This window comes from Salarias fasciatus, chromosome 23 (assembly GCF_902148845.1).
Source record: "Salarias fasciatus chromosome 23, fSalaFa1.1, whole genome shotgun sequence".
In the NCBI taxonomy this organism is placed as follows: domain Eukaryota; kingdom Metazoa; phylum Chordata; class Actinopteri; order Blenniiformes; family Blenniidae; genus Salarias; species Salarias fasciatus.
In genome coordinates, this window is record NC_043766.1 from 39718236 (window position 1) to 39737592 (window position 19357).

General features: G+C 45.9%; 1 protein-coding gene across 2 annotated transcripts in view; it reads right to left on the reverse strand.

Annotated features, from left to right (window-relative positions):
* Positions 1 to 19357, reverse strand: part of LOC115382203 (NLR family CARD domain-containing protein 3-like) — a 617169-nt gene that overhangs the window by 254069 nt on the left and 343743 nt on the right. The gene's annotated exons all lie outside the window — the stretch shown is intronic.

Sequence of the window (19357 nt, forward strand, 5' to 3'; positions counted from 1 at the left end):
AGGACTCTACTACACTCTACCGGACTTTACTGGAATCTACTGGATCTTACCAGACTCTCCCAGTCTCTATTGGACTCTGTTACACTCTACCGGACTCTACTGGACTCTACTGGTTCATCCAGTTGTAGAAACACTAAGACCTGTTACTGGTTCCGCTCTTGTGGTACGTTCTTCAAAATAAAACACTTCACATCATGACTTGGTCAAGACTTTTATTTTCGTCCTGGGTCTAGATCAGATCCAGTTTCAACGTCTTCACAGTAAGGGGGTCTGTAGTTCTGGTTCTTCACAGTAAGGGGGTCTGTAGTTCTGGTTCTTCACAATAAGGGGGTCTGTAGTTCTGGTTCCGCGCAGTAGGGGGTCTGTAGTTCTGGTTCTTCACAGTAAGGGGGTCTGTAGTTCTGGTTCTTCACAATAAGGGGGTCTGTAGTTCTGGTTCTTCACAGTAAGGGGGTCTGTAGTTCTGGTTCTTCACAGTAAGGGGGTCTGTAGTTCTGGTTCTTCACAGTAAGGGGGTCTGTAGTTCTGGTTCCGCGCAGTAGGGGGTCTGTAGTTCTGGTTCCGCGCAGTAGGGGGTCTGTAGTTCTGGTTCTTCACAGTAAGGGGGTCTGTAGTTCTGGTTCTTCACAATAAGGGGGTCTGTAGTTCTGGTTCTTCACAGTAAGGGGGTCTGTAGTTCTGGTTCCGCGCAGTAGGGGGTCTGTAGTTCTGGTTCCGCGCAGTAGGGGGTCTGTAGTTCTGGTTCTTCACAGTAAGGGGGTCTGTAGTTCTGGTTCTTCACAATAAGGGGGTCTGTAGTTCTGGTTCTTCACAGTAAGGGGGTCTGTAGTTCTGGTTCTTCACAATAAGGGGGTCTGTAGTTCTGGTTCCGCGCAGTAGGGGGTCTGTAGTTCTGGTTCTTCACAGTAAGGGGGTCTGTAGTTCTGGTTCTTCACAATAAGGGGGTCTGTAGTTCTGGTTCTTCACAGTAAGGGGGTCTGTAGTTCTGGTTCCGCGCAGTAGGGGGTCTGTAGTTCTGGTTCCGCGCAGTAGGGGGTCTGTAGTTCTGGTTCTTCACAGTAAGGGGGTCTGTAGTTCTGGTTCTTCACAATAAGGGGGTCTGTAGTTCTGGTTCTTCACAGTAAGGGGGTCTGTAGTTCTGGTTCTTCACAATAAGGGGGTCTGTAGTTCTGGTTCCGCGCAGTAGGGGGTCTGTAGTTCTGGTTCTTCACAGTAAGGGGGTCTGTAGTTCTGGTTCTTCACAATAAGGGGGTCTGTAGTTCTGGTTCTTCACAGTAAGGGGGTCTGTAGTTCTGGTTCCGCGCAGTAGGGGGTCTGTAGTTCCTGTTGTTCACAGTTTAATCAATCAGTCCATGTATTTTTGTATAGCCCAGTATCACAACGGCAGCAGGTGAAAAGCAATGAAGGGACTAAAGGGAAGAACATTCAGACATTAGAGGACAGGGCTCAGTGCACCGTACTTCCCACAGCATTCTAGCTCCGAGGGCAGCTTTTAATCATGATGGTTTAGAGTCCCCAGATGACCTGATCATAGGCTGCATCCAAGAGAAACGTCTTGAGCCTAACCATTTATGCCAGTTCAATAATCACATGCACCTCTGGCTGACGTCACTTCGGTGAGTGTTTTCTGTGTTGCTGAAGCCTGCGAGCGACTGAAGTGCTTGCTGTCTCTCTCTTGCTATTAATGTTAATTCACGAAGCCATCAAAAAATCGGGGTTATTTACGCCCCCGGGGTTACTTTCTCCCCCGATTGACCAGTGATCTCTCGTGAATTACATCTCTTCTCCGCCGTTAGCACCACCGGTGTGCTAACTAGCTTAGCGTGCTAACTAGCTTGGTCCGCCGGGACCGCTATGGCGTCCTCCTCTCTGTCTTCTTTTCTTTCCTGCTCAGTGTGCCGTATGTTGAGTCAGAACCCTGCCTCCCTTGACGATAGGGGTATTTGCGTAAAGTGCAGTGTATTGACAGCGCTGGAGGCCAGGGTAACCGAGTTAGAGGAGCGGCTGCGCAGATGTGAAGGGCAGGGCAGCGCTAGCTATAGCGAGGTAGCGGCAGGGCTCGCAGCCCGCTCCCGCAGTGAGAGGAGTGTTAGCAAGCCTAGCCCCGCAGCGTGTCCCGAGCAGCCGGGACAAGACCAGGACCGGTTTGTGACAGTCCGGAGGAAGGCTAGTGCTAAGCACCGCCACGTAGCACTCCAAGAACCGCTTCACATCTGCAATAGGTTCTCTCCCCTCAGCGACGACACGCCGGCTGAACTGGACACGCTGGTGATTGGCAGCTCTATAGTTAGAGACGTGAAGCTGCCAGCGGTGAAGGTTAGGTGTTACCCGGGGGCCAGAGTGGGGGACATCGAGGGGAACCTTAGACTTTTAAAACAGGAAGGTAGGAGATTCCGTCGAGTCGTGATTCACGCAGGCGGTAATGATGCCCGGCGGAGACAATCAGAGGTGCTCAAATTACAAGTAGCCTCGGTGTGTGAATTGGCTAAGTCGATGTCTGATGCCGTAATATTCTCTGGTCCCCTGCCCAATTTGGTCAATGATGAAATGTATAGCCGACTTTCATCATTCAATCGCTGGTTGTCTAGATGGAGTGAGGAAAACGGAGTTATTTTTCTAAACAACTGGTGCACCTTCTGGGGAAAGCCTGGGCTCATCCGCAGGGACGGCATCCACCCAACTTTGGTTGGTGCAGCCCTTTTAGCTCACAATAAGGCTGATCGGCTTAGTACTCTAAATTGACAAACCAGCTATGAGCCCTGGGCGCAGAGCAGTCGTGTAGAACGCTCCTCTGTTGATCTTGTTGATCCCGTCACTAATCCTGCTCCCGGATTTTTACAAGTCAAGCATGGAGGTTTACCTAGGCTAACAGAGACTGAGTCTGTCCATAGTGCTCAAAGCATTAGAAAAAAGTCAATGGGTAAAAAGCTTAACACCTGTACGAGACAGAATAACTCTTCCAGTAGGAAATACATAAAATGTGGTCTACTAAACATTAGAGCAATATCCACTAAATCTCTGTTAGTTAATGACCTTATCGGTGACAATAACATTGATCTCCTTGCTCTAACAGAAACTTGGCTTCAGCAAGATGACTATGTGAGGCTCAATGAATGTACCCCTCCAACCTATGTTAATTTCCAAACAGCGAGGTCAACAGGTGGAGGTGGAGGTGTGGCAGTGATATCCCACTCCAGTCTTCTTCTTAAACCCAAAACTAATGTTAAATTCAACTCTTTTGAAAGCTTAATACTAACGCTTACTTGTCCAAATTGGAAGAATCAAAAAGCTGTGCTATTAATTATTGTGTATCGACCTCCTGGTCCTTACTCTGACTTTTTAACTGAGTTCTCAGAGTTTTTAAGCAATATAGTATTGACTCATAACAAGATCCTTATAATAGGTGACTTTAACATCCATGTGGATGATTCTGGTGACAGTTTGAGTAATGTGTTTACTGCAGTATTAGATAGTATCGGTTTCACTCAAAATGTTGATGAATCCACTCATAGTCACAAGCACACCCTGGATCTGGTCTTAACATATGGGATAGAGGTCAGGGACCTAAATGTTCTCCCTCAGAACCCCATACTCTCAGACCATTTCTTAATTACTTTTCAGGTTTTGATTGAAGACTACTGTGCTCAAAAAGATAAAATTCAGCTGATACGGACATTATCTGAAAAATCTGTGGCTCGGTACAAAGAATTGATCCAGCCTGCATTTGCTGCATTATCTTGTGAACTCACAGAAATGAGCTTATTGACCAGTGGTGATAATAGTGATCAGTTTGTTGACAGTGCTATGCACTCACTAAAATCTGCCCTTGACGTCGTGGCTCCGTTGCAGCTGAAAACCAATCGACCCAGGCGCGTTGCTCCATGGTTTAATTCTGAAACCCGTGTTCTCAAACAAAAAACTCGGCAATTAGAAAGACTGTGGCGTAAATCTAAATCAGAACAATCTCTGAAGGCTTGGAAATGTAGCTTGCTAAGCTATAAACAAACTCTTTTTAAAACCAAGACATTATATTACTCTTGTTTAATAGAAATAAACAAAAATAACCCTCGGTTTCTATTCAACACTGTAGCCAGACTGACAAACAGTCATACTGTAGTGGAACCAGTAATCCCAGAATCTCTAAACTGCCGTGACTTTCTTAAATTCTTTAATGATAAAATCATAACCATCAGAGGTAAAATCAGTGAAGCGCTTTCCTCAGATCAAGCTCAGGGAATCCAGCCACTGCCTCCACCTGAAATACCTGAAATACTAGATAGTTTCTCATCAGTAAATGGGGCTGAGATTACTTCGATTGTAATGTCTTCTAAAACCTCGACCTGTCTCCTAGATCCAATTCCAACTAAGCTTTTCAAAGATATTCTTCCAGTCATCTTAAATACGATCATAACTATAATAAATACCTCTCTAGAAAATGGCTATGTGCCACAGTCATTTAAATTCGCAGTAATCAAACCACTGCTGAAAAAAACCTAATCTCGGTCCTGCCCGTGGACTGGCTTCGGTTCTACTGCTGGGATCCGTGGTTCTTGTGCTGGACTGTCCAACGGACTGTCCTCAACATAGTCCTAGGCTTTACTTCTTATTGTCTCATGCTAGCTGTTGCCAAAGCTGTCCGTCCCTGGGAGAGGGATCCCTCCATACTGTGGTTTGTTAGGGATATACTTTAATTTGCACTACTACTATGGAATAATTGTATTAACTGCACATTAGGCCATTCCTGAGAGAAGTACACCAAGGTTATAAGATGTTCTGCTAAGGTGTAAACATACCCACATGTTCCGGAGAAACCAACACACACTCACTAGTGTTCCAAAACATACCGGATAAGGATGTCAGCTCTTGGTTGGCAGCTGACATCAACACCAAATTGTCCAATTGCGAACAAAGTCCAGCCTCTCTGTCGGGGCCCAGCCCAGAAGAACATGGAATAAAAACTCTGTTTCATCAACAATCAGGATCCTTTCGGGGCGAAATACTTTGTATCTTTCCCTGTCAGGTCCAGCGCTGAGCATTACATCTGGCTGTACTTAAATAAATGGTAATAATCTGAAGTCAGTTGTTTTGGCATTCTTTATACCAAGCATAGAATAAAAGAACCGGGTGGAGTCAGCGGGACGGAAGTCCGGGCTCCAACAATTGGTGCCGTGACCCGGATTCTTCTTGGTATTAGGTCATTCGGAACCACGATCTTCCCAGACGGGCCTGTCTTCACCACCCAACGACAAAGGAGCTCCAACAAAAGAGGTGAGCAGAAAGCCTTTTCTAAAGTTTCTGCCGGACTTCGGTCTGTTTGTCGTTTGGGCGGAGATCAGAGGTCCGGAAAAAAAATCCTAATATTCGTAAGTGACTTTTTAGTCCTTTTTCTCTATATAGCCACATGTAATGTATAAATCACATAAAACACACATAGGGAAAGTTAATAAGTGTCCGACCTAAATTATAATTGGAAAACATAAGGACTCAAATGATTCTGGGAATCGGCCCTCTGTAAAAACGACGGGTGTCCGAAAATTCTTGAAAAATCCTAGTCTGGGACGAGGTAGACCTGGGACTTTACACGCCTGCAAATTTTAGAAAAGCCCTAGTCAGGGACTAGGTCGGTCTGGGACCGCCGGAGTGACTACCGAAGACAGTCTGGGACCATAAAGGCCTCTAAATTTTAGAAAAGCCCTAGTCAGGGACTAGGTCGGTCTGGGACCGCCGGAGTGACTACCGAAGACAGTCTGGGACTGTAAAGGCCTCTAAATTTTAGAAAAGCCCTAGTCAGGGACTAGGTCAGTCTGAGACCGCCGGTGCGTATCACCGAAGACGTCTGGCCTGGGACGTGGGGTCTGGGACCCAAGGGAGTCAGGGACTCGCCTATAGAGAAGAAGAATAAAAAAGAATAAAGAGGAAGAATAAAGAAGAAGTTAAAAGAATAAGTGAAGAGGAAATAAGGACACAGGGACAGATCTTCATCTTTATTGTTTTTCCCATCAGCTGTGGGGGGTTCCTGTGCTCTGAAGTGAATTAAACCCTCGGGGCTCAGGTCCATTGCACGGGGGTCTCCAGGCACAGTTCTGTGGGGACATTGTGGTTGGTGATAGTGCAAAACAATAAAAACGGGCATAATTTGAATTGGCTACCAGAGGACACTGACTCTGAGTCTGTTGTAAAAGGGAGACCAGAGGGGTTGAGAGAAGGTTAGCAAGATTTCCCAGTTCTACGGGACTAAAAGTGGAAATACTCTCAAACCGGCGACTCGGGCCTGGGCCACCCCCAGGTAGAAACAGAGCCCTCTGCCTCCCCGGCGCGGTGGACAGCGGGACCCCATGTCCCCCACTGTAGACCACATCAGACAACACGAGCAGTGTGTGTGGAACCCTTTATCGGCGTGGTGTGTGTTTTCACTGAATCTGTGGCAGTAGGCCCAGGGGACACTGGTAGAGCAGATCCTCCTATCTTGACACTCACTCGGTTGCTGTATGGCGCTTGACCTCTTGGCTTGAGTCTATCGCCTCCCCAGACGTGGGGACATCGGTAGAGCAGAACCTCACTCCTTGACACTCACGTGATCGCAGTGCCGTTTGCCCTCTTAGTAGCGAGTCTATCACCTCCCTAGACGAAAAGGATGCTGGGAGAACTGACCCTCATCCCTTGAGATTCGCTCGACCGCAGAAAGGCGTGTGACCTCTTGGCTTTTGAGTCTCTCACCTCCTCTGAATCAAAAACCACTGCTGGAAGCAGTTCAGTGTGTGTGTGGCAATCCTTGCCTAAATATATTTTTGTGTAGAACTTAGGTTTAAAGGTTATTGACGGAGTGCAAACTAACTGAAAAACCTGGAGATATAAGCGGCTCTAACACAGGGTGCTGAGGTAAAAGAGAAGTTAATGATAAAGTGTAAAATTCTGGTTAAAATAATCATAATCAAACAATTAAAATAGTTTTTTTTTTAGCCAAGCGACTGTTAAAATTAGGTCAAAAGAACTCGTAAATTGTGTAGCTTGGTAATGTTCAAAATTAATCTTAAACGAAAAACCAGACTGACCAAGAAAGATCAGGGACCGGCGTTAGAACGTTTGACTGAAAGGGCAGAACAGCCTCAGACAGAGGGAGAGCTGGGAACATGAGAGGGCCGCGTCCAGAACCGCTAAATATACAAAACCTGATGAAAATCAAAAAGGAAAAAAGAGAGAAGGGACTTTTCTTTTTCAGAGGACAGAAAGGAAGAGGAAAGAGAGAGAGAGAGAGAGAAGACAGGACGGCTGGCAGTAAACATGCCCGAGCTGACCTTGAGAGAGCGAACACACAGATAGCATTTCTCACTCCTCTCCATTCAGAGAGGAACACACACACACACACACACACACACACACACACACACACACACACACACACACACACAGGTGGTGACCATCCAAGTGGCAACATTTAAACATTCACACTGACCCATACAGGAAGCTTGGACAGGATCTCACCTCGAGAAGATCAAGTAATATTAATTTTCACGTTGGCAGTGAAATTCTATAACTTTAAAGTTTTCAGATTTGAGACCACTGATCCAATATTTAAAATGACTCGCTTCAACCTTGCAATAGGTTAACTGTTTAGTAAAGAGACTCTAAAACTAGACATCAGGCCTTGAGTGACAATAATTAAGAATGAATGAATAAGAACACAAAACTGTCCTGAGAGTAGACCGGGTAATGATTGTTTAAAAAGCCAAAAATGAAATATTTCTATCATTAACAACAGGTAACATAAAAACAACATTTCTAACCAGACCTTACAGAGTTGGTGGCCACATAGAAGTCGTTTTAGAGAATTTGAAAATAGAAATAATCGAACTAAGTATAATGGGAAAAAATAAATAAATAAATAAATAAATAAAGGGAAATGAAAAACTGCAAAAGTTATCGCAATATGCAAATCTAGAAACAGACACCAGGTCAATAATTAAGGTCTGTCTCTTTCCAAAACCATACAAAAAGTTTTTACACCGATCAGATAAATCTGCTGCCAAACTCAAACTGCAGTGAAAATCAAAATAGACCCAGGCCACAGAGATCCACTGCATTAATGGAGAGAAAAGATCAAATCAAACCAAATTTTACTTATAGATTATTTTTCCTGCAAATACAGGCCGCAACAGTATTAACTGACCTCTGACCCCCCCACCGACACAAGGGGGGTATCAACCTCAGAAAGCTCCACAACAACCAGCCCCCAAACCATCCCATGATGCCCTGGGGTGCCAAGGTCTTACAAGGGGGGAGAAGGAGCTGACTGTGTCCAACCCAAAATAATTCCCTGCTGTAGAATTGAACATGAACTGGAAAAATCCTGGACTCCTCACTAACCTTACCCTCACTCTGGAACACCATACAGCACAATACACCAGCCACACACACCCTCAATACACAAAATACACCAGCTGGAATATTTTCCAGCAAAAAACTGAGCTATGGCCACTTTATAAAGAAATTAAAACACAAATGGGAGATTAAGAACTGGAGCAGACGTTCCATCTCTGATCGGACTGTCCTGTAAATCTGCTGGTGAAGGTCATGACAGCGACCATGAAAGCACAAATAATCTGTTGAAGAAAAACACACTGACATTATTTTCCCTGATGGTAGAATCAGGCGGCGTCTCTGAGACAAAACATCCCATCAGCTGATACAAACAGCAGCTCAGCTCACACAGGCAGAGGTCAGAGGTCAGAGACATGGTGGGACGGGCTGAGACATCCTGGTGAGACTCCGCTCCACGAGGCTTAGAAGAAATGGGAGCCATGGATTAGAAGCCTCAGGACGTACATGCCCCCGTCGACACCCCACACTGTACCTACAACTACTCACTGAACCCTGACCCAGAATATGCCGCCGTCTGGGAAGCAAAAGAAGATCTGATCACCCAGGAAGGCACAGCGGGGTTAACAGTGGAGAACATCTACGTTGGACCAGAAGGCGTGGCCGCTGCACTGAATCTACTACATTAAAAGAAGTTATCAGAGGTAAACGGATCTCTCTTGGGACAGTAATTAAATAAAAAAAAAACTTAAAGAACTTAAGAATTATCCAAAAGGGCTGCGGAAAAATAACAGCGAGAAATAAGATCCTCAAGTAATGATTAGAATGAAAGAAGCTACAAATCAAAATGTGGACATGTATAAAGAAAAGAGGATAAAATAAAGGTTGAGGTTTTAAAACATTTGTCAGGTAAGACCTAAAGCTGCAAAATGATTGTTGAAGAAAGATATGGAAAAGACAAACTATACGATCAAAATATAGAATAGCAGTACCAAAAACAAGATAAACTTACATTATATGGATTAATGCAGCATTTCAGAATTATTATAAACCTCTATTAAACTTAGCCACAACAACAAAATGAAGAGAATATTAAAAGATTCTTCAACTGATTAATCTTAGCATCAATCGGAAAACAAGAGGAAAAATATGACAGACCACAAGAAAAGATTTTGTCGCTACTCTACTACTACTCTACTACTACTCTACCTATAAATTTAAAATTACAAGGAACCAGGAAGTGCCAGTTCACCAGTATTAGAATATTTTAAAGAAGACTTTCCTCAAACACTTCCAAATTCATTTAACTGGACACAAAAAAGTGGCAACATGACCCCTTGACCCTGGGGTCAGTCCTTCCTTAGTGGAGTCACGAGGAACTTGTAGTAATTATTGCTTAATTTGATATTATTTTGAATATTTTTTGGGTCATTTCAGAACATTTCAATTTATTTGGGTTTTCTCATAGAGATTTAGACAAACTTAAAGAGATGGTTTATTTGCTCACTGAACTGATAAATGAAAGACGATAGACTGAATATACTACAAGAGCTCAGTTTAAAATCACTCGAGAAGATCAGGCTAAAGAAATTACTGACTACATGCAAACTCTAACCTGAACTATGAAAAGTCTATCTTCACAGGATCAGGAGGTCCGGTTCCAAGACCCGGACCAAGACCAGCCCCACCAGGGACAGTGGGGGACGAGTCCCAAGAAACAACAGGGGCTGCAACAAACCATGTGACCCAGGAGACCGACCACAGTCTGACTAGACGATAACAGAGTGACTGATGGAACAGGACTCGACATGTCTTCACTGACCTACTGACTGACACCTGATGACATCTGAAAGACCTGGACAGAGACCCTGAGGACGAGGACGGACAAGCCTCACAGGAGGTCTGATAAGCCGTTGTGTAGACTGGGTTGTGATATTCAGTCAGGCCTGATCACCCTGCTGGTTATCACAGTCCTGGCCGTCACTCACTTTGTGGTGGGAGGCCCAGAAACATGAGAAGAGAAGATACTAATCAAATAAAATGTGACATTATGGTGTTTGGAGCCTGAATAATCTGAGGGGAGATGAGTTTGAACATTGGACTCTGTTTTGGCTGAAAAAGGTGGAGGAGCAGCATGTTGGGACAGTCTGCTGCTCATGTTCTCCAAACAACTCGGCTCCTGATAAGTTTCTCACAAAGGCCTTCGAAGGTCTGAGCTCAGTGTCAGAGCGACTGGCTGAACACTCTGGAGCTGATAATCCTCCAACAGGAGGGGGAGAAAACCTTTGGGAAGTAGAAATCATATATTCTCCCTCTGTTGGAGCCGCTCACTGCAGTCACAGTGGTGGAGACTCTCAGCAGGGGGCGCTGTGTCCCTCATGTCAGACTCTCAGCAGGGGGCGCTGTGTCCCTCATATCAGACTCTCAGCAGGGGGCGCTGTGTCCCTCATATCAGACTCTCAGCAGGGGGCGCTGTGTCCCTCATATCAGACTGTCAGCAGGGGGCGCTGTGTCCCTCATATCAGACTGTCAGCAGGGGGCGCTGTGTCCCTCATATCAGACTGTCAGCAGGGGGCGCTGTGTCCCTCATATCAGAGACTCTCAGCAGGGGGCGCTGTGTCCCTCATATCAGACTGTCAGCAGGGGGCGCTGTGTCCCTCATATCAGACTGTCAGCAGGGGGCGCTGTGTCCCTCATATCAGACTCTCAGCAGGGGGCGCTGTGTCCCTCATATCAGACTCTCAGCAGGGGGCGCTGTGTCCCTCATATCAGACTGTCAGCAGGGGGCGCTGTGTCCCTCATATCAGACTCTCAGCAGGGGGCGCTGTGTCCCTCATATCAGACTGTCAGCAGGGGGCGCTGTGTCCCTCATATCAGACTGTCAGCAGGGGGCGCTGTGTCCCTCATATCAGAGACTCTCAGCAGGGGGCGCTGTGTCCCTCATATCAGACTGTCAGCAGGGGGCGCTGTGTCCCTCATATCAGACTGTCAGCAGGGGGCGCTGTGTCCCTCATATCAGACTCTCAGCAGGGGGCGCTGTGTCCCTCATATCAGACTCTCAGCAGGGGGCGCTGTGTCCCTCATATCAGACTCTCAGCAGGGGGCGCTGTGTCCCTCATATCAGACTCTCAGCAGGGGGCGCTGTGTCCCTCATATCAGACTCTCAGCAGGGGGCGCTGTGTCCTCATATCAGAGCTCTCTGCATTAGATGCATCGATTCGGCCTTGACTAAAAGCTCCACTGCAGATCCACCACCACCTTTTCAAATGACTAAAACCTGCCCCACTGATGTCTCCCTCTGAGCCCGGAGGTCCTGACACTGAAGAAGAGACTACCTGGACCAGGACCTGGACCAGGACCAGGACCAAGTGGGCCGCTGGACGATCCATGGCGATATCGGGATGAAGAGGATGAAGAGGACGACACCGTCTGATGAAGATCACCTCCCCGTCCCTCCCCATCTGAGTATAACATTTGCGTTGCTACTGCTAATACATATCTACATATATTCACGCTGCACAAGGAGAAACTCCGGAACTTTGATTTTTTGAGCTTGATTATTTAGGATGATTTTTAGGTTAAAGTTGTATTTTTCTTTTAGGATGATTTTTAAATTAATTTTTAGAATGATTAATTTTTTGGGATGATTTTTATGATGATTTATAGGTTGATTAATAAATGGGTTGATTCAGTTACACACTTTCTCTTTCTTTTTTCTGTCTTCTTTCCTTCAAACTAGATTAAGTTTGATTCAGTGATTCATATATTGATTTACAAAAGGGACATAAACAGTAGAAAGGAAAATCAGAAAAAATGTACAATTAAAATAAAACTAGAGTTACAGTTTAAAACAAATTAATTACAATATTAGATATATTATGTTTTCTTGGAAAAACAACACAAAAAATAATTAAAAATAATCATAAAAATAAAAACCAATCAATCAATCAATAAAATCAGTAAATAAATAATGGTAATAATAGTATTAATAATACAAATCACATAGTTATGAGAGAACAGATTTTGCTTGTAATGATTGGAAAAATCTGAAGGTAATAATACACATGATAATAACACTAAAATGATTTTTGGACACTCGGATGATTAAAAATGATTAGCGTTAAATAAAAAACAAAAAAAACCTTAATATAAGTTTGTAATTTCGTATACTGGCATTAGTAAATAGCTTGCATGCTTATTGCTTCATATAAACAAAATTGTGCAACTTGCTGGAGCTGTGATCTGTGGTGATTCAGGGTTTAGAGCTCCTGAGGAAAGGTCTTCCGTCAGTACGGAGGTGGACAGGCCCAGGTCAGTGGAGGGACGCTTGCTGTTTTCTTTTATCTCAAACTTCTTATTTTTTTGTTATTCCTTTATTTTTTCTCTTTTCATCTTCTTTCTTTCTCTTCTTTCCCTACACATGCATATTTACATACGCATCCAGCAATGAAGAACGCTTGCTGCTCTTAACTGCCTTTTCAACACGCTTACACAGAGCCGCATATGTCTTGGGATGGTAAAGGATCCTGTCTGAGATCAGAATGTACCGAGAGGGGGCGGGGCTACGTCATAGAGGATTGATGACAGGCTATTTTACCTACCTCGGCATACACATTGCCACTCACACACACACGCACACACACTCACACACAATCACACACGTTCATTTTTTGGTGATATGATGAAATCATATCAAAGGGGGGAACTGTTAGGGATATACTTTAATTAGCACTACTACTATGGAATAATTGTATTAACTGTATATTAGGCCTTTCCTGAGAGAAGTACACCAAGGTTATAAGATGCTCTGCTAAGGTGTAAACATACCCACACGTTCCGGAGAAACCAACACACACTCACTAGTGTTCCAAAACATACCGGATAAGGATGTCAGCTCTTGGTTGGCAGCTGACATCAATATCAAATTGTCCAATTGCGAACAAAGTCCAGCCTCTCTGTCGGGCCCCGCCCAGAAGAACATGGAATAAAAACTCTGATTCATCAACAATCAGGATCCTTTCGGGGCGAAATACTTTGTATCTTTCCCTGTAAGGTCCAGCGCTGAACATTACATCTGGCTGTACTTAAATAAATGGTAATAATCTGAAGTCAGTTGTTTTGGCGTTCTTTATACCAAGCATAGAATAAAAGAACTGGGTGGAGTCAGCGGGACGGAAGTCCTGGCTCCAACATTAATTTTGACTTATAAAAAGTGGTTAGACCATTTTCCATGAAAATTAGCCAAAAAATGTCTTAATTTTGACTTATAAGAAGTGGTGAGGCTATAGTAAGACCATTTTTCATGAAAATTAGCCAAAAAGTAGGGTTAGGGTTAGGGTTAGGGTTAGGGTTAGGGTTAGGGTTAGGGTTAGGTTAGGTTAGGGTTAGGTTAGGGTTAGGTTAGGGTTAGGTTAGGTTAGGGTTGGGGTTAGGTATAGGGATAAAAACCACTCAAAGTGAGTCTTTTTTGCTTTGAGATTGAATGAATTTTTCTAGGAACAACTGACATGAATGGTTGAGACATCTATGGATAGGTGTGGACGAGATCTATCCATACATGTGTGAACCATGTTGGTGTGATGTAAGGGGGAGGAGTTATTCCCAAAAAAAGCACTTTGAAGTGAGTCTTTTGTTAATAACTTTGTAACCCTAAGTGTGAGAGACTTGAGACTTGAGCCATGCGTAGAGGGTGACGAGCCGGTCCGGGTGGTAGGGTTAGGGTTAGGGTTTCTGGAAGTTTGGGTCAAAAGTTGGTCAATGTGACATTCTGGACCTAGGGTTGTGTCAAGGCTAGGGTTGTGAGTGCGTGGTGTGAAAATCAGGACTGTGGGCCTTTGTTTGGCTGAGTTACAGAGTCATGTTAGGGTTAGGGTTAGGGTTAGGGGACACCGTCGATTTGATAGGAATCTGGAATTCCAGAACGGAAGAATCCGGATCCGGAATTTGCAATTCTGGAATCTGGAATCTGGAATCTGGAATCCAGAACTGAAAATTCCGTTTCCGGTTTTTTCAATTCCGGAATCTCAATTCCGGATTTTGACCACTATGTTTTGAGCGCTAGAGAGCCATCAAAAGTTAGAAAACCATTTTAAAATTCAGTTTTCAAGTGGCTAACCCATGTTTTTCACCAAAATGACTCTAAATAAATCAGAGAACCCGGCCATGTGGGATTTTCACCCGAAATGCCAAAAATGTTGGGACGAGCCCCAAAACACACAAAACAGACAGTCACACCCCCACAAACGCGTGGGTGGGGGTCCCGCCGGTCCCCGAGGGGTCCAAAATTTCACGGTGGAAATTGACCCAACCGACCCTCAGGACAAAGAAAGCTCATCAGCCCGGATCAACGCTAGAGAGCGGGGGCCGGTTGGTGAAGTCAAACATTTCTAGAGGTCCTGGAGAGATGACACCCCACCACACCTGTCAGGGACCTCCCCAGCTGTCAGTGGAAGCCAATCCCAGTCCTTTAGCTACTTCCTGGGCGGAGTTATCATTGCTTGACCGCATCTGGAATCCCATTCCAATCTGGAATCTGGAATCTGGAATCTGGAATCCCAACCTGGAATCTGGAATCTGGAATCTGGAATCTGGAATCCCAACCTGGAATCTGGAATCTGGAATCTGGAATCTGGAATCTGGAATCCCAACCTGGAATCTGGAATCTGGAATCTGGAATCTGGAATCCCAATCTGGAATCTGGAATCCCCTTCCAGATTGCATCTTTGAAGCTCAAAGTGTTTGGACCAGCCCAAAAACACCCAAAACAGACAGTCACCGCCCCGAGAGACACGTGTGCGGGGTCGTTGCCAGTCCCCGAGGGGTCCCAAATTTCATGGTGGAAATTGACCCGACTGACCCTCAGGACACCCAAGGCTCATCCCCACCGATCCAACCACATAGACTATGGGCTGATTCATGAGGTCAAATTTTTATCCAGGGGGTAGAGAGATGACACCCCACCACACCTGTCAGGGACCTCCCCAGCTGTCAGTAGAAGCCAATCCCAGTCCTCTAGCTACTTCCTGGGCAGAGTTAGAGCAGATTCCAGATTTGGTCATTGGTTGACCTAATCTGGAATCCCCTTCCAGAATGTGACATCGATTTTTAAAAAGTGCAGGTAGACACTTGAAACTACAACCATTGCACTGCTGAGGCCCTAAGCTTTCATTTGATGCCAATCTCAGCCCTCTAGCTCCTTCCTGAGAGGAGTTATCATTGCTTGACCGAATCTGGAATCCCCTTCCAGATTGCGTTTTTGACCCTTAAGATTGCAGGTAGACACGTGAAACCACCACCATTGCACTGCTGAGGCCCTCAGCTGTCATCTGAAGCCCAGCCCAGTCCTCTAGCTCCTTCCTGGGCGGAGTTATCATTGCTTGACCGAATCTGGAATCTGGAATCTGGAATCTGGAATCCCAATCTGGAATCTGGAATCCCCTTCCAGATTGCGTCTCGGAAGCTCTGAGTGCCTGGATCAGCCCAAAAACACCCAAAACAGACAGTCACCAGCCCAAGAAATACGTGTATGGGGTTGTTGCCGGTCCCCGAGAGGTCAAAAATTTCATGGTGGAAATTGACAAAACTGACCCTCAGGACACCCAAGGCTCATCCCCACCGATCAACCACATAGACTATGGGCTGATTCATGAGGTCAAATTTTTATTCATGGTGTAGAGAGATGACATCACAACACACCTGTCAGGGACCCTCCAGCTGTCATCTGATGTCACTCCCAGCCCTCCAGCTCTTTCCTGGGCCGAGTTAGAGCAGATTCCAGAAGCGGTCATTGGTTGACCAAATCTGGAATCCCCTTCCAGAATAAGTCCTTGACCCTTAAATGTGGAGTTAAACACTTGAAACCACCACCATTGCACTGCTGAGGCTCTCAGCTATCATCTGAAGTCAATCCCAGCCCTCTAGCTCCTTCCCGGGCAAAGTTATAGCTGATTCCAGATTTGGTCATTGGTTGACGAAATCTGGAATTGCCTTCCAGAATGTGACATCGTTTTTTAAAAAGTTGCATTTAGACACTTGAAACCACCACCATTGCATTGCTGAGGTCCTAAGCTTTAATTTGACACCAATCTTACCACTGTAGCTCCTTCCTGAGCTGAGTTATAGCTGATTCCAGAAGCGGTCATTGGTTGACCGAATCTGGAATCCTTAGCCATGTTAGCTCCACATGCTAGGATGAGCCCAAAAACACCCAAAACAGACAGTCAGCAGCCCAAGAAATACGTGTATGGGGTTGTTGCCGGTCCCCGAGAGGTCCGAAATTTCACGGTGGAAATTGACCGAACCGACCCTCAGGACACCCAAGGCTCATCGCGTATCAACACATATCCAACTCCCATAACCCTAACCCTAATGTTGATGGAATTAGGGTTAGATTACCGTTGACCGCTAGGGTTACGAGGTTCCCAGAGGGCTGAAAATGCTCCTCATCAGCCTCCCAATCCATCCATATAGACTATGCGCTGATTCGTGAGGTCAAATTTTTACGCTAGGGTTAGAGATATGAAACCTCAACAGACCTGTCAGGGACCCCCCGGGGAGACGCATATCAAATTTGCATAACCCTAACCCTAATCGTTTGCGAACTAGGGCTCGATGACCTTTGACCCCTAGGGTCAAGTTGGTCCCAGAGGGCTGAAACTTCACACAGCGGAACGCCTGGGCCCCCCGATCAACCTCCCCGAGTTTGGTGCCAATCGGTCAATTCGTTAATTTTCACCCCCTGGGAGAGCTTCAGATCCTCTAGAGTCAGTATGCCCTCAGCCTCTCAATCTGCTCTTGGATGTGATTTCGTTGAAAAAATTGAAAAAACACGATTTGAAGGAGATCCAAAGGTCCGATCGGGATGCCGTTCCACACAGGTGTCGGGGACCCCCCTGGGCCTCACCTGTCAAAGCCACACCCTCCTAGCCCCTCCCTTTCCAGAGTTATTCAATTAAACGCGCTCCTGAGGTTAAAGGTCACTGGGCGGGGCTAGAAGGGCAGCAGAGGTATGAGGTCCCACAGACAGGTCAGGGACCCCCCAGGGCGTCAGCTGTTAAAGCCACACCCTCCTAGCCCCTCCCCTTCCAGAGTTATTCAACTCCGAAGTCGTTAGCGGCGGCTAATGCTAAACGCGTTAACCACGCGGCTTGTGCACGCGCTGGAGGGATATCCTTTTACACACCCATCAGGGACCCTCCCGGGAGTCATGCATCCAAATCCCATCCTCCTAACCCTAATCGTTTAGGAGTTATTAAAGCTCAAAGTTAGGGTTAGCAGCTAACGGCTAATTTAAGCTCCTTCTCAATTTGCGCAGTAATTCTACGCGGTGGGCGGGGCTGCCCCATATCAAAGGGTGCCTAAGGTCACCACGCACCCTGTGTGCGAGTTTGAGCCGGCTAGCTATCACCGTTTGGGAGCTATTAACGAAAATAGCTAAATTAGCTCATTTTTTAGCCGCAAAACGTTAGCATTTGCCTATTTAACATACTTCTACATGTCCCGGGAGGCTGAAAATTTTACCACAGGTGCAGAAGGGGACCCCGAGGCAACCCTGAAAGTCTCAGCCCTCCAGCTATTACCGTTGATTTTTAAAAAATAAAACGTGAAAACGCGAAATGCAGAAAGTAGCTTTTTTCGGGTATTTCCGTTTCAGCTACAACCACCGCAGCCGGCACACATCAGCGGGGTCTAGAGACGGTCATTTTGATGCCACTTTGAGCTCGTTTGCTCCAGTATTTCAAAAATGGCGCACAAAATATGTTCGGTTAAGGCGTTTTTGAAAACGAGTGCCTTCAGCTCTCCCGAAAGACTTCCGGGTGGCCTAGAGGGCTGAAATCGCACAGATTGGATGTGCTGCCAGCCCCGATGCATGACCCCGAATTTGAGCTCCCTGGCTCAAGGCCTTATGGGAAAGGTCACCCCGTTGACCTTTGACCGATAGGGTCAGGAAGGTCGCTCAGGGCTGAAACTTCTCACAATGGATACCCTGGCTCCCCTGATGCAGGTTCCCGAGTTTCGTGCCGATCGGTCAAAGCGTTGAGGGATTTTGCTATGATTCATGCTTTATTTCGGGCCTTCTGCAGGGCAAGTGAAAACGGATGGATTTTTTTTGAAAAAAGTATTCTAGAGAGCTGAAACTTCACAGGATGGATGCCCTGGAAGCCCCGATGCAGGATCTAGCGTTTTTTTGTCTCTAGCTCAATGCGTTGTTTTCACCCTCTGGGGGAATCCCTTAGAGTGATGAGGGGATCCCTGACCTCACATGAGGTATGTGTGCGGGGGTCCTGCCGGTCCCCGAGGGTCCCAAATTTCATGGTGGAAATTGACCCAACCGACCCTCAGGACACCCAAGGCTCATCCCCACGGATCCAACCATATAGATTATGTGCTGATTCATGAGGTCAAATTTTTCTGCTAGGGTTACAGAAATGACACCACAACACACCTGTCAGGCACCCCCCAGTGAGACACATATCCAACTTTCATAACCCTAGCCCTAATGGTCTGCGATCTAGGGTTAGATGACCTTTGACCCCTAGGGTCAAGATGGTCCCAGAGGGCTGAAAATCCACACAGCGGCTCTCCCAGCACCCCCGATGAAGCTCCCCGAGTTTCGTGCCAATCGGGTTAGGGTTAGGGTTAGGGTTAGGGTTAGGGTTAGGTTAGGGTTAGGGTTAGGGTTAGGGTTAGGTTAGGTTAGGGTTAGGTTAGGTATAGGGATGAAAACCACTCAAAGTGCCTCTTTTTGGGTTTGATATTGAATGACTTTTTCTAGGAACAACTGACATGAATGGTTGAGACATCTATGGATAGGTCTGGACGATATCTATCCATACATATGTGAACCATGTTGTTGTGATGTAAGGGGGAGGAGTTATTCCAAAAAAAGGCACTTTGAAGTGAGTCTTTTGTTAATAACTTTGTAACCCTAAGTGCTTGAGACTTGAGACTTGAGCCATGCGTAGAGGGTGACGAGCCGGTCCGGGTGGTAGGGGTAGGGTTAGGGTTTCTGGAAGTTTGGGTCAAAAGTTGGTCAAAGTGA